This window comes from Lactuca serriola, chromosome 3 (genome assembly GCF_051521515.1).
Source record: "Lactuca serriola cultivar US96UC23 chromosome 3, Lser_US96UC23_V15, whole genome shotgun sequence".
NCBI classification, from domain to species: Eukaryota; Viridiplantae; Streptophyta; class Magnoliopsida; order Asterales; family Asteraceae; genus Lactuca; species Lactuca serriola.
Window position 1 is genome coordinate 260,116,171 of NC_136410.1, and position 10,759 is coordinate 260,126,929.

At 41.4% G+C, this 10,759-nt stretch overlaps 1 non-coding gene across 1 annotated transcript; it reads right to left on the minus strand.

Annotated features, from left to right (window-relative positions):
- Positions 1-2,499: 2,499 nt before the first annotated feature.
- On the minus strand, positions 2,500-2,606 carry LOC145096441 (small nucleolar RNA R71). Its single transcript, XR_013703850.1, has one exon. It is a non-coding gene; the product is annotated as a small nucleolar RNA R71 (small nucleolar RNA).
- Between the last annotated feature and the right edge of the window lie 8,153 nt (positions 2,607-10,759).

A 10,759-nucleotide genomic window follows, 5' to 3' on the forward strand; every position in this document is an offset into this window, starting at 1 on the left:
CTACTATCACATAATATGGTAATATGCTAGCACATAAAACATAACTGGTAGCCTAGATTAATATCACAAAGACAATCATCTCACATACAACTCCTATTAGTAGGCCGGCATTGTGGCTGTAGACCCACCGCTACAGGAAGGTAACTCACCTCGTGATATTTGCATAATTAGTCATATATTTAGCATACATTTTTATTCATTTTTAGCTAATTATGTGTATAATGTGGACAAAAGGTACTTAATAATGTTTAAATTTTGTTTTCAGTTCAGAAGACATGCTTGGAAGTGAAAGGGAACAAGGAGAAGCAATTAGAGACCAAAGAATGAAGAATGAGGGACAAAAGCATGGCTACTCGGCGAGTCTGCGAGCTTACTCGGCGAGTACACTAGAATATTCTAGAAGATAAGTCAAGACTCCTGGTATAAGACGGATAACAAGCATTTACTCGGCGAGTTGGGTCTGCTACTCGCCGAGTACACCCTGTTTTGTGATAATTAAAAATACCAAACCATTATCCGAATGGAGGGGACTTCTGGCATTTTTGGAGCTTCACCTACGATTGAAGAACCCTTGGGAGAGCTGAGAAACCCTAACCTTCAATCCTTTGAAGAATCAAGAAAATTTAGGTTAATCATTCCACTTTACCTTAGGAATTGAGCATGTTTAGCTTAGTTGAATTTTTTTGAGTTTGTTTTTGCTATGACTATGAACTAGATTCGTTTTGTTTCTGTTAGGGAAGACCAAGTTACTCCTATGGTTTAATTATACTTTTTGATTGATTGTTATTTGGTGATTTTACTAAATTAAGTTTGTTAAAGAACCTTATGCATTAATGACAACCATTTTCTGTTAATTGGAAGGCAATTAAGCTGCATGAGCATCTCTTAGTTGTTAACCTCATATGTTATGTGAACACTTCATCATATGCTTAGCAATAATGAATATGAAACTAGGATTAATTAGAGAATGGGTAAATTAATGTGTGAGCTTGTTTGAGAAACCAACAAACAAGAGGTTAATTGAAACACCAACTTGATTAACCAATTACAAATCTTATTTAATCCAAACAATTGAACCAGGGAATTAATTAGTTTAAACAATTGGCCACTGCTTGAATTGATTAATTGTCTAAGGGTTAGGAGTAATGAACATGAACCTAACCACTATAGTTGGTAACCAATAATAATTGATCTATCATTTAAATAACCATAGGAGTGAATTGGTTGAACCTAACAGAAACCCTTTATTAAATTTGGTAAATTTGTCATTTGCTTAAATTGTTTAGTTAGTTAAGTGCTTAAGTGCTGTGTTTAAGTTTCTAGTCTTGTAAAACTAGAGAAAAACCCTTTTACTTTTATTACTTGATTAGTTAAAATTAGTTATTAGGTTAATTTACGTTCCCTGAGTTCGACACCCTACTTATACAACTATACCACTAAAAGACAGGTTCACTGCCTTAGTGTGCTTCATTTATTAACTAAAAGTAGGATTAAAACTAGCTCATTTGACACACATCAAGTTTTTGGCGCCGTTGCTGGGGAACGGTTCTAAAAAGTTAATCTAATTCCTAATTTTTTCGATCCTTTGTGTGAGTTTACTGGCACAAAGTTAATTTATTGCAGTTTAGTAGTTAGTAATTAGGTTTTAGCATCTATTTTAGTATTAGTATTAAGCTTAGTTTTTTTTATATAATTTCACTGCTACTCGCCGAGTGCATTCGCACCTACTCGGCGAGTATAGAAGTAATTTGCAGTTAATTTTCGTTTTCTTTAGTTGCATTTTTTTGTTCTTTTTACGTTTTTATCTTGTTCTATTTCAGGAATTTCATGACCAGAGGATCAAACACTCCGCTGGTACCCCCGTTTGAAGATCCCGAATCCGCATTGAAAAGGAACAAAGGAAAGGACGTGGAGAGATCGAATACACCTAAGAAGTCACCTTTGTCTAATTTGAAGACTGTTTTTGGGAAGAAAAAGAGCAGCAAAGCAGGTGCATCCAACGCATCTTTAGCAAGTGAAGACCCGATCAAGGAAGACACCGAGTATGACACCGAGGAGGAAGAAGAACCTACATACGGGCACTAGTCCGATTCCAGCGACGAGTTAGCTCTTACCATGGCTAACATTGATGAAATCCCCATGGGGGAATGAAAAAAGAGGATGCACGACGACACTGGCCCAGGACTTGTGCAACCCGCAATTCCAGCGACTGCTACTTTTGAGATCAAGGGTCATATCCTAGCTTTACTTAAAGAAATTCCTTTCTATGGAAAAGGCCACGAAGATGCCTACAAGCATTTGGATGAAGTCAATGATGTAGCTAATTACTTTAATGTTCCAAATGTGCCTCACGAAACTCAGCTACTTCGCATGCTTCCAGTAACATTCAAGGGTGCTGCAAAAGACTGGCTAAAGTCACTTCCCCCCGGATCAGTCACCACATGGGCCAAGATAAAAGAAGAATTCATTGATCACTTTTGCCCACCTTCCAAGATAGCCAAGTTGAAGAAGGCCATTGACAACTTTGAACAGCAAGCTGGAGAGTCGCTATACGAAGCTTGGGAGAGGTACAAGAGTTTGTTAAGAAATTGCCCAAACCATGACCTTAATAGCCAGCAAGAAGTCTCCATCCTCTATGATGGAGTCAATGTCACAACCAGGAAATTACTTGACTCGCAAGGCCCGCTCACAAAGAAGCCACCCTTGGTGATCAAGGAATTGATTGAAGAATTCTCTAAGCACTCTAGAGAATACCACAACCCAAGAAATGATGTTACTAGGGGAGCCGCATATGCAGCTACTGAAGACTTGTCCGTGGTCATGGCTATGCTAAAAACCATGGATAGGAGGATGGATAAAATGGATCAAACGATCCATGCTATTCGGGTGGGGTGTGTCAACTACAATGGGTCTCATCTTACTAGAGACTGCGACTTGGATGAAAATGGCAACAAGAAGGTGCAAGTTTTTTACTCAAGTGGAGACCGATATGATGAAGATTGGCGGAAACCAAAGAAAGAGTGGCTCCCTTATGAAGAGTACAAGAAGGCTAAGGAGGAGAAGTTCAGGCAGAAAGGAAGAGGTTTTTACCAAAAGGAGGAGCTGACACAAGAAAGAAAACCAAGTTTGGAATAGATGCTTACCAAATTTGTTGCTGCTTCAGAAAAGAGACATAGTGATCATGATGCTGCAATTCAAGAAACAAGAACTATCCTAAGAAACCAGCAAGCATCTATCCACGACATAGAAACGCAGCTAGGGCAGCTTGCTCAACAAATAAACCAAAGATCACCGGGCGAACTTCCTAGTAAAACCGAAAATAACCCACGAGGCTCGCACATAAATATAGTTACAACAAGAAGTGGGAAAATAATCACTCCTCTAGCCCCTATTCAGAATGAAGCACCCAAAGAATCACAGAAGGAGGAAGCAGAAAATCAAGCAGAAAGTCAAAATCTTCAATCTGACAGCTCTACTCTCCGAGTACAAAATACGGACTTGGCGAGTCCACTGCCAAATTCGAAGGATCAGACCCCTGAAAAGCTTTACCTGCCGCCATTGCCATACCCAGCCCAAGCTAAGAAAGAGAAGCAGGAAGAGGAGTACCAGAAGTTTCTAGATCATATCAAGGCTCTTCAAATCAACATACCCTTCATCGAAGCTGTCGCACAAATGCCCAAATATGCAAAGTTCCTTAAGGAACTTCTCACTAATAGAAGGAAGATGGAGGAAGTGAAGAAGGTAGTCCTCAATGAAAACTGCTCAGCTGTTATGCTAAATAAGCTACCAAAGAAGAAGGGTGACCCGGGGAGCTTAACTTTACCTTGCCAATTTGGCAACTTGGCTACCATTCATGCTTTGGCCGATTCGGGAGCAAGCGTAAACCTCATGCCATATTCATTATTCAAGAACCTTGATCTCCCGAAACCAAGACCAATTCGCATGGCGATTCATTTAGCAAACAAGACAGTCACTTTCCCAAGAGGAATATGTGAAGACTTATTGGTCAAAGTGGACAAGTTTGTATTTCCCGCTAATTTCATCATTCTAGACATGGAGGCGAATCCTCAAGTTCCAATCATCCTTGGAAGACCCTTCCTCAACACGGCAAGTGCTATAGTAGACATGAGGGACTCGAAGCTCACTTTGTGGGTAGGAGAAGATTCGGTCACCTTTGGGGTAGATCAAGCTATGAAGTATGCAAGGAACAGTGACGACACGACATTCTCAATTGACATGCTTGATGAATTATTGGAGGAAGGCATAAGTGAAGATTCCAGCAAGTTCACAATCTTTGATGAAAAATTTGATGCAAAAAAAGACTTAATGGAGATCGAAAGGCTGCTGGAAGAAGCTGAGTTTGAAGAATTGGTGAAGCAATATGACAAGTCTACTCGCCGAGTAGGGCCGAGCTACTCGCCGAGTTCATCCTTAGAAAAGACAAAATTCGTAAATTCAGCTACCAACTCGCCGAGTCCCTTACCTGCACTCGGCGAGTACGACAAACAGAACCCAAAAACTGAGCTCAAAAAGTTACCAGAACATTTGGAGTATGCCTTCCTTGAAGATGGCCATCAAAAGCCAGTCATTATAGCCTCTGACCTCTCCAAATCTGAAAAGGAAGAACTAGTGCAAGTTTTGAAGAAGTGAAAGTGGGCCATAGCATGGAGAATCACCGACATCAAGGGGATAAGCCCCTCTTATTGTTCTCACAAGATTAACCTGGAAGAAGGAGCAAAGCCGGTTGTGCAGCACCAAAGAAGACTAAACCCAAATATGCAAGAAGTGGTCAAGCTTTTAGATGCGGGAATCATATACTCCATTTCCGATAGCCCGTGGGTGAGTCCGGTCCAAGTGGTGCCCAAGAAAGGAGGGATGACGGTCATAACCAACGAGAAGAATGAGCTTATTCCGACACGAACGGTAACCGATTGGAGAGTGTGCATCGATTATCACAAGTTAAACGATGCCACTCGTAAAGACCATTTTCCCTTACCTTTTATTGATCAAATGCTAGAAAGATTATCGGGCCATAGTTATTATTGCTTTTTGGACGGGTTTTCGGGTTATTTCCGAAAACCCATAGACCCAATGGACCAAGAAAAGACCACATTTACTTGCCCAAGTGGGACTTTTGCTTATCGACGCATGCCCTTTGGGCTATGCAATGCAGCCGCGACTTTTCAAAGGTGTATGACAGTCATATTCCACGACATGGTGGAAAAATTCATGGAAGTTTTTATGGATGATTTTTCTGTTTTTGGATCTTCCTTCCATGATTGTCTCACAAATCTTGACCTAATGCTTGCTAGATGCGAAAAGACCGACTTAGTCCTTAATTTGGAAAAATGTCACTTTATGGTCAAGGAGGGTATAGTTTTGGGCCACAAAGTTTCCAAATTGGGAATTGAAGTGGATCGGGCAAAGACTGACACCATTGCCAAATTACCCCCACCAACTAATGTGAAGGGCATTAGAAGTTTTCTAGGTCACGCGGGTTTTTACCGGCGTTTTATAAAAGATTTTTCTAAAATAACTAGACCTCTAACACAATTACTCTTAAAAGATGCACCATTTAATTTTACTAAAGAATGTTTAGAGGCATTTGAATTTATAAAGAAAAAATTAACTAATGCCCCGATCATTATTGCACCAAATTGGAATTTACCATTTGAAATCATATGTGATGCTAGTGACTTTGCATTAGGAGCTGTCCTTTGGTCAAAGGGTTGATAAGCACTTTCTACCCATATATTATGCTAGCAAGACTTTAAATCCAGCCCAAGAAAATGACACCACCATGGAAAAAGAATTATTAGTTGTAGTATATGCTTTTGATAAATTCCGTCCTTATTTAGTTTTATCTAAAACAACAGTTTTTACTGACCACTCTGCTATCAAGTATTTATTTGCCAAACAGGATGCCAAGACAAGATTGATACGATGGGTGTTGCTTCTTCAAGAGTTTGACATAGAGATACGAGACAAAAAAGGAATGGAGAATGTAGCAGCTGACCACTTGTCAAGGCTTGAAAACCCGCGATTGCAAGAAGATAGAGTTGGAGATGGTTTTCCAGACGAGTACATTATGGTGACCGTGGGAGAAGAACCATGGTTTGCAAATATAGCTAATTACTTAGCTATCAATTACATCCCAAAAGATCTCACGAGTCAACAAAAGAAGAAATTCTTTTCCGAGATAAAGTATTACTTTTGGGATGAACCATATCTTTTTCGAAGCTGCGCGAATGGAATCATACGAAAATGCGTATTCGGGAATGAAAGCCGGAAAATATTGGAGCATTGTCATAGCGGGCCCACGGGTGGACATCATGGAGCACATTACACTGCTAAGAAGATCTTTGAGATTGGGCTTTACTGGCCCACGATTTTTAAAGATGCAACCCAATTTTTCAAAGAATGTGATGCCTGTCAAAGAGTGGGAAACATTTCATCTCGAAATGAAATGCCACAACATAGTATCCAAGTGTGCGAAGTATTTGATGTGTGGGGGATCGATTTCATGGGACCATTTCCCATGTCCAAAGGCAACAAATACATATTGGTGGCGGTGGATTATGTATCCAAGCGGGCGGAGGCACAAGCTTTGCCAACTAATGACGGTCGGGTGGTGGTGTGGTTTTTAAAGAAGTTATTCTCAAGATTTGGGGTCCCGAAAGCTCTTATAAGTGACCGAGGCACTCATTTTGCCAATGATCAACTAGAGAGGGTGCTAAGGAAATATAGGGTAACCCATAAATTTTCTACATCCTACCATCCACAAACTAGTGGACAAACCGAAGTGACAAATCGAGCTTTAAAGAGAATCTTGGAGAAATTGGTGGGGAGCAATCGAAAAGAATGGTCGGATAAGCTATATGATGCACTTTGGGCCTTCCGTACAACTATCAAAACCCCTATTGGTACTACACCATATAGGTTAGTTTATGGAAAGCAATGTCACTTGCCGGTGGAGATAGAGCATAAAGCTTTTTGGGCTTTAAAGATGTGCAACTTCAACATGGAGGAGCTTAAGAACAACCGGTTAATGCAAATGAATGCTCTTGAGGAACTTAGAAATGATGCATACACTAGTTCTTTGATCTATAAAGAGAAAACTAAGAATTGGCATGACAAGAGGATCAAGGAAAATAAAGAATTTCATGAAGGCCAAAAGGTATTGCTCTTTAATTCAAGGCTAAAACTCTTCTCGGGAAAACTCAAGTCAAGATGGGATGGTCCTTTTCTGGTGAAGACGGTGTTTCCACATGGTGCTATAGAGCTATTGTCAAAAGATGGAACACCTTTCTAGGTCAATGGACATAAGGTCAAAAAGTATGAAGAAGGAGTCCCAAGGAATGAAGGCATGGAAGAGTTGATGTTGCTGGAAGGGATTGCAGCCACGTAGAGGGGGAGGAGTCCAGCTAATGACTCCTTAAAAAGAAGCGCTTCCGGGAGGCAACCCGAGTTTAGAGTTTGCATTTCTTTTTCCTTTACTTTCTTTTTAATTTCTTAGGACCTTTTTCATTCGTCTTCTTCTGCAAATATAATTGCTTGAGGGCAAGCAATGCCTAGAGTGTGGGGTGGAGGGTTAAAAATTAGAAAAAAATTCAATTTTTGTCCAACTGCAAGGTTTACTCGCCGAGTAGGTACGTGTACTCGGCGAGTACTTGCCAAAATAAACCATAAAACACGTAAAAGCAGTTCTATTTGGCGAGTAGATCCGTTCTACTCGGCGAGTAGTCAACTTACACATATGGTATAAAATCTAAGAAATAAGGGTTTTCACCCATTTTACCCACACACTCGCCGTGCACAGCCTCCTTCAAGCGATTTTCGTGATTTTTTTTTCGGGTTTTGGCTTAATCCTCGACTTTTAAGGGAAAAGGTATGATCTTTACACTTAAAGCTCATCAAAGGTTCAAGCTTTATCACTGATTTACCCCTATTTTGTCTAAATTCGGATTTGGGGGTTTCCTCAAATTCTAGGGTTTTAATTTTACCATGAATTAGGAGATGCTAGGAGAAATTTCTTTTGGATTAGTAGTTAATGGACTTAGTACAGCAAACCCCTGTGCAAAATTGGGTGTTTTAGGTGACCCATTTGTGTTCGACAGATTTTGGTCCCGCTGTTTATTTCGATTTTAATTTCTGGGTGTTGTTTGTTTGTGCTTTCTTAATGTTGTTATGCAGATACAATGCCCAGAAGGGGTCAGTCTTCAAGAGGGGGAAGCCAAGGGGACATCCCGTGGCTGTCGCTCCGCCAAATCACATCCAAATTATCTCAATCTCGTGCAAAAAACAAGTTGGAGGCTTTGAAAGAGAAGATTCATTTACCCAATGCAGTGGATTGGGATTGGCTGGGGAAAGTTGGTTTGGAAGAAGAGCTAACACCATATTTGGTGAAGGAATGTAATTTAGGGGATTCAACCATCATATGTGATGGTTGGTTATAGCTATTCAAAATTCAAGAACCGGTCTATGCTGAATTATGTTGGGAGTTTTTTGCTACCATCTCATTCCGAGGTGGTAGTGAGTACTACAATCCCAATGTAATTTCTTTTTCTCTTGGTGGGGAGCTGCGACAATGCAGCATGGCTGATGAAACGACCCAAAATACGACCCAAAAATTTCAATTTTTATTATAACAAAACCATGAAACAGAGTATCACATAATAAAACCATTCGTTGCGTGTTTCAAAAACCATAATAAAATACTGTGAGAAAAAATGTAACACAACTGTATCCAAGCATATCAAGAAAACTGAATCAACTCCCAGGACAAAACTGAAGCTGTGGTGTGTGCGATGCCATCATCCCGAGCTCTTCCCTTTGCTTGCGGAAGTACCTGAAACCAAAACTGAAACTGTAAGCACGAAGCTTAGTGAGCTCCCCCAAACTACCACATACCATACAATACTTAAAAAGCACATACTGGGCCTTGCCCACTGACTGGGACCCCGTCCCCTGCATCGGACCGAAGTCCGGACTAACTATCTGGGACCCCGTCCCCTGCATCGGACCGAAGTCCGAAAACTGACTGGGACCCCGTCCCCTACATCGGACCGAAGTCCAAAACTGACTGGGACCCCGTCCCCTACATCGGACCGAAGTCCGAAACTGACTGGGACCCCGTCCCCTGCATCGGACCGAAGTCCGGACTAACTGAACACGGCATAGCATAACATATCATCTAGCATAACACATAAATCCTGTCTGAGCCACAGAGGCGTCAAACATACTAATTACTGCATTAGACCGAAGTCCAGAAACTACTGCTAACTGAATGGGCCGGCATTGTGGCCTTAGACCCGTTCCTACTGGAAGGAAACTCACCTCGTGAACTGGCTGCTGTGTGTATGGCTCTGGAAGCTAACTGCTGCAGCTCCAATATCTCCCCGGCTACAAATCCATAAACACACTCAATCATATGCTAATCACTGCATTGGGTAAATGACTCTTTTACCCTTGGTCAAAGTCAACTCTCCCGGTCAAAGTCAACCTACAGTTGACCTGACTCGCCGAGTTGGGCCGCCAAATCGCCGAGTCCCTAGTCTCACTTCTCAACCCTACTCGTGGCTACTCGTCGAGCATGGCATCGAATCGACGAGTACCCTCTTGATTCAAAAGCTCAGGCAATCTACATCCGACTCGCCGAGTCATATGAACAACTCGACGAGTTGTTCTTCGATCTAAGAAGATTGTCTTGGACTCGCCGAGTTGTATGAACAACTCGTCGAGTCCCACCATTACTGAGTCTACCCTCCGACTCACTGAGTCCATCCTACTGCTCACTGGCCTCCACTCGGAATCACTCGAAGGTTAAATATCGGGGACTCGCGGCCTGAGTCGACGAGTCTGAAGAACGGCTCGCCGAGTCACATGCATGCAGATCCTAAAAACTCGATTCTGATCAAAACCACCGCATACAATATATAGATCTGAGTTTCTAAGGCTGATTTACCATGTTAAGTTTCCAACTTTATGTGTACACATGCATGAAAAAGGAGATAAAGGCTAAAAAGGCACTTAGAAGAGTAGATCTAGGGTTATCATGCAAAATGGCTCCATAAAGGTGATAGATCTACAGTTTTGGAACTGAAACATGGCTAGATCCGAAGGCTAATCAATCTAATGTGATCTCTCTACCAAGAACAAACTAAGAAATGGCTAAAAGAGGCTAAATATGCTTGTTAAAGAGAAATCAATCATAGAAACAGAAGGAATTCGGTTAATACCTTAATAAACTCTGAAATGGGTGCAAGACCTTGGATCTTCTTCTTCTCCTTTGGATCTAGCCTCCTTCTTCTCTTCAAAACTTCAAGATTCACAAAAGAAATGCTCAATTACTCAAGGAAACGATTAGGGTTTGCTAAATGATGCTCTGAGGGTGTTGTAGCACCTGATTTCTGGTACGTAAATCTTATTTGAGTATTTCTCTTCTTTTAGCCTTGGACTCGGCGAGTCACAATTCCGACTCGCTGAGTAGATGCGGGACCCGGGACACGTTTAAGTTGTCGACTCGGCAAGTCCATATCCTGGACTCGGCGAGTCACAACTGTTGGATGAAACCCTAAGTTTCAGGGGTTTGGACCCTATTTAAACAACACCTCCGCCCCAGGCTAGCCCCCATTCTCTCCCCAGAGCTCCCAACCCTCGTTTATGCTTGTTCTTTGAAGAATTAAAACTTTGTTGTGTGCTTTTGAAGGTTTTTAAGGAGGAAGGAAGTAGATCCAGAAGTAGGGAAGCCATCCAGGCA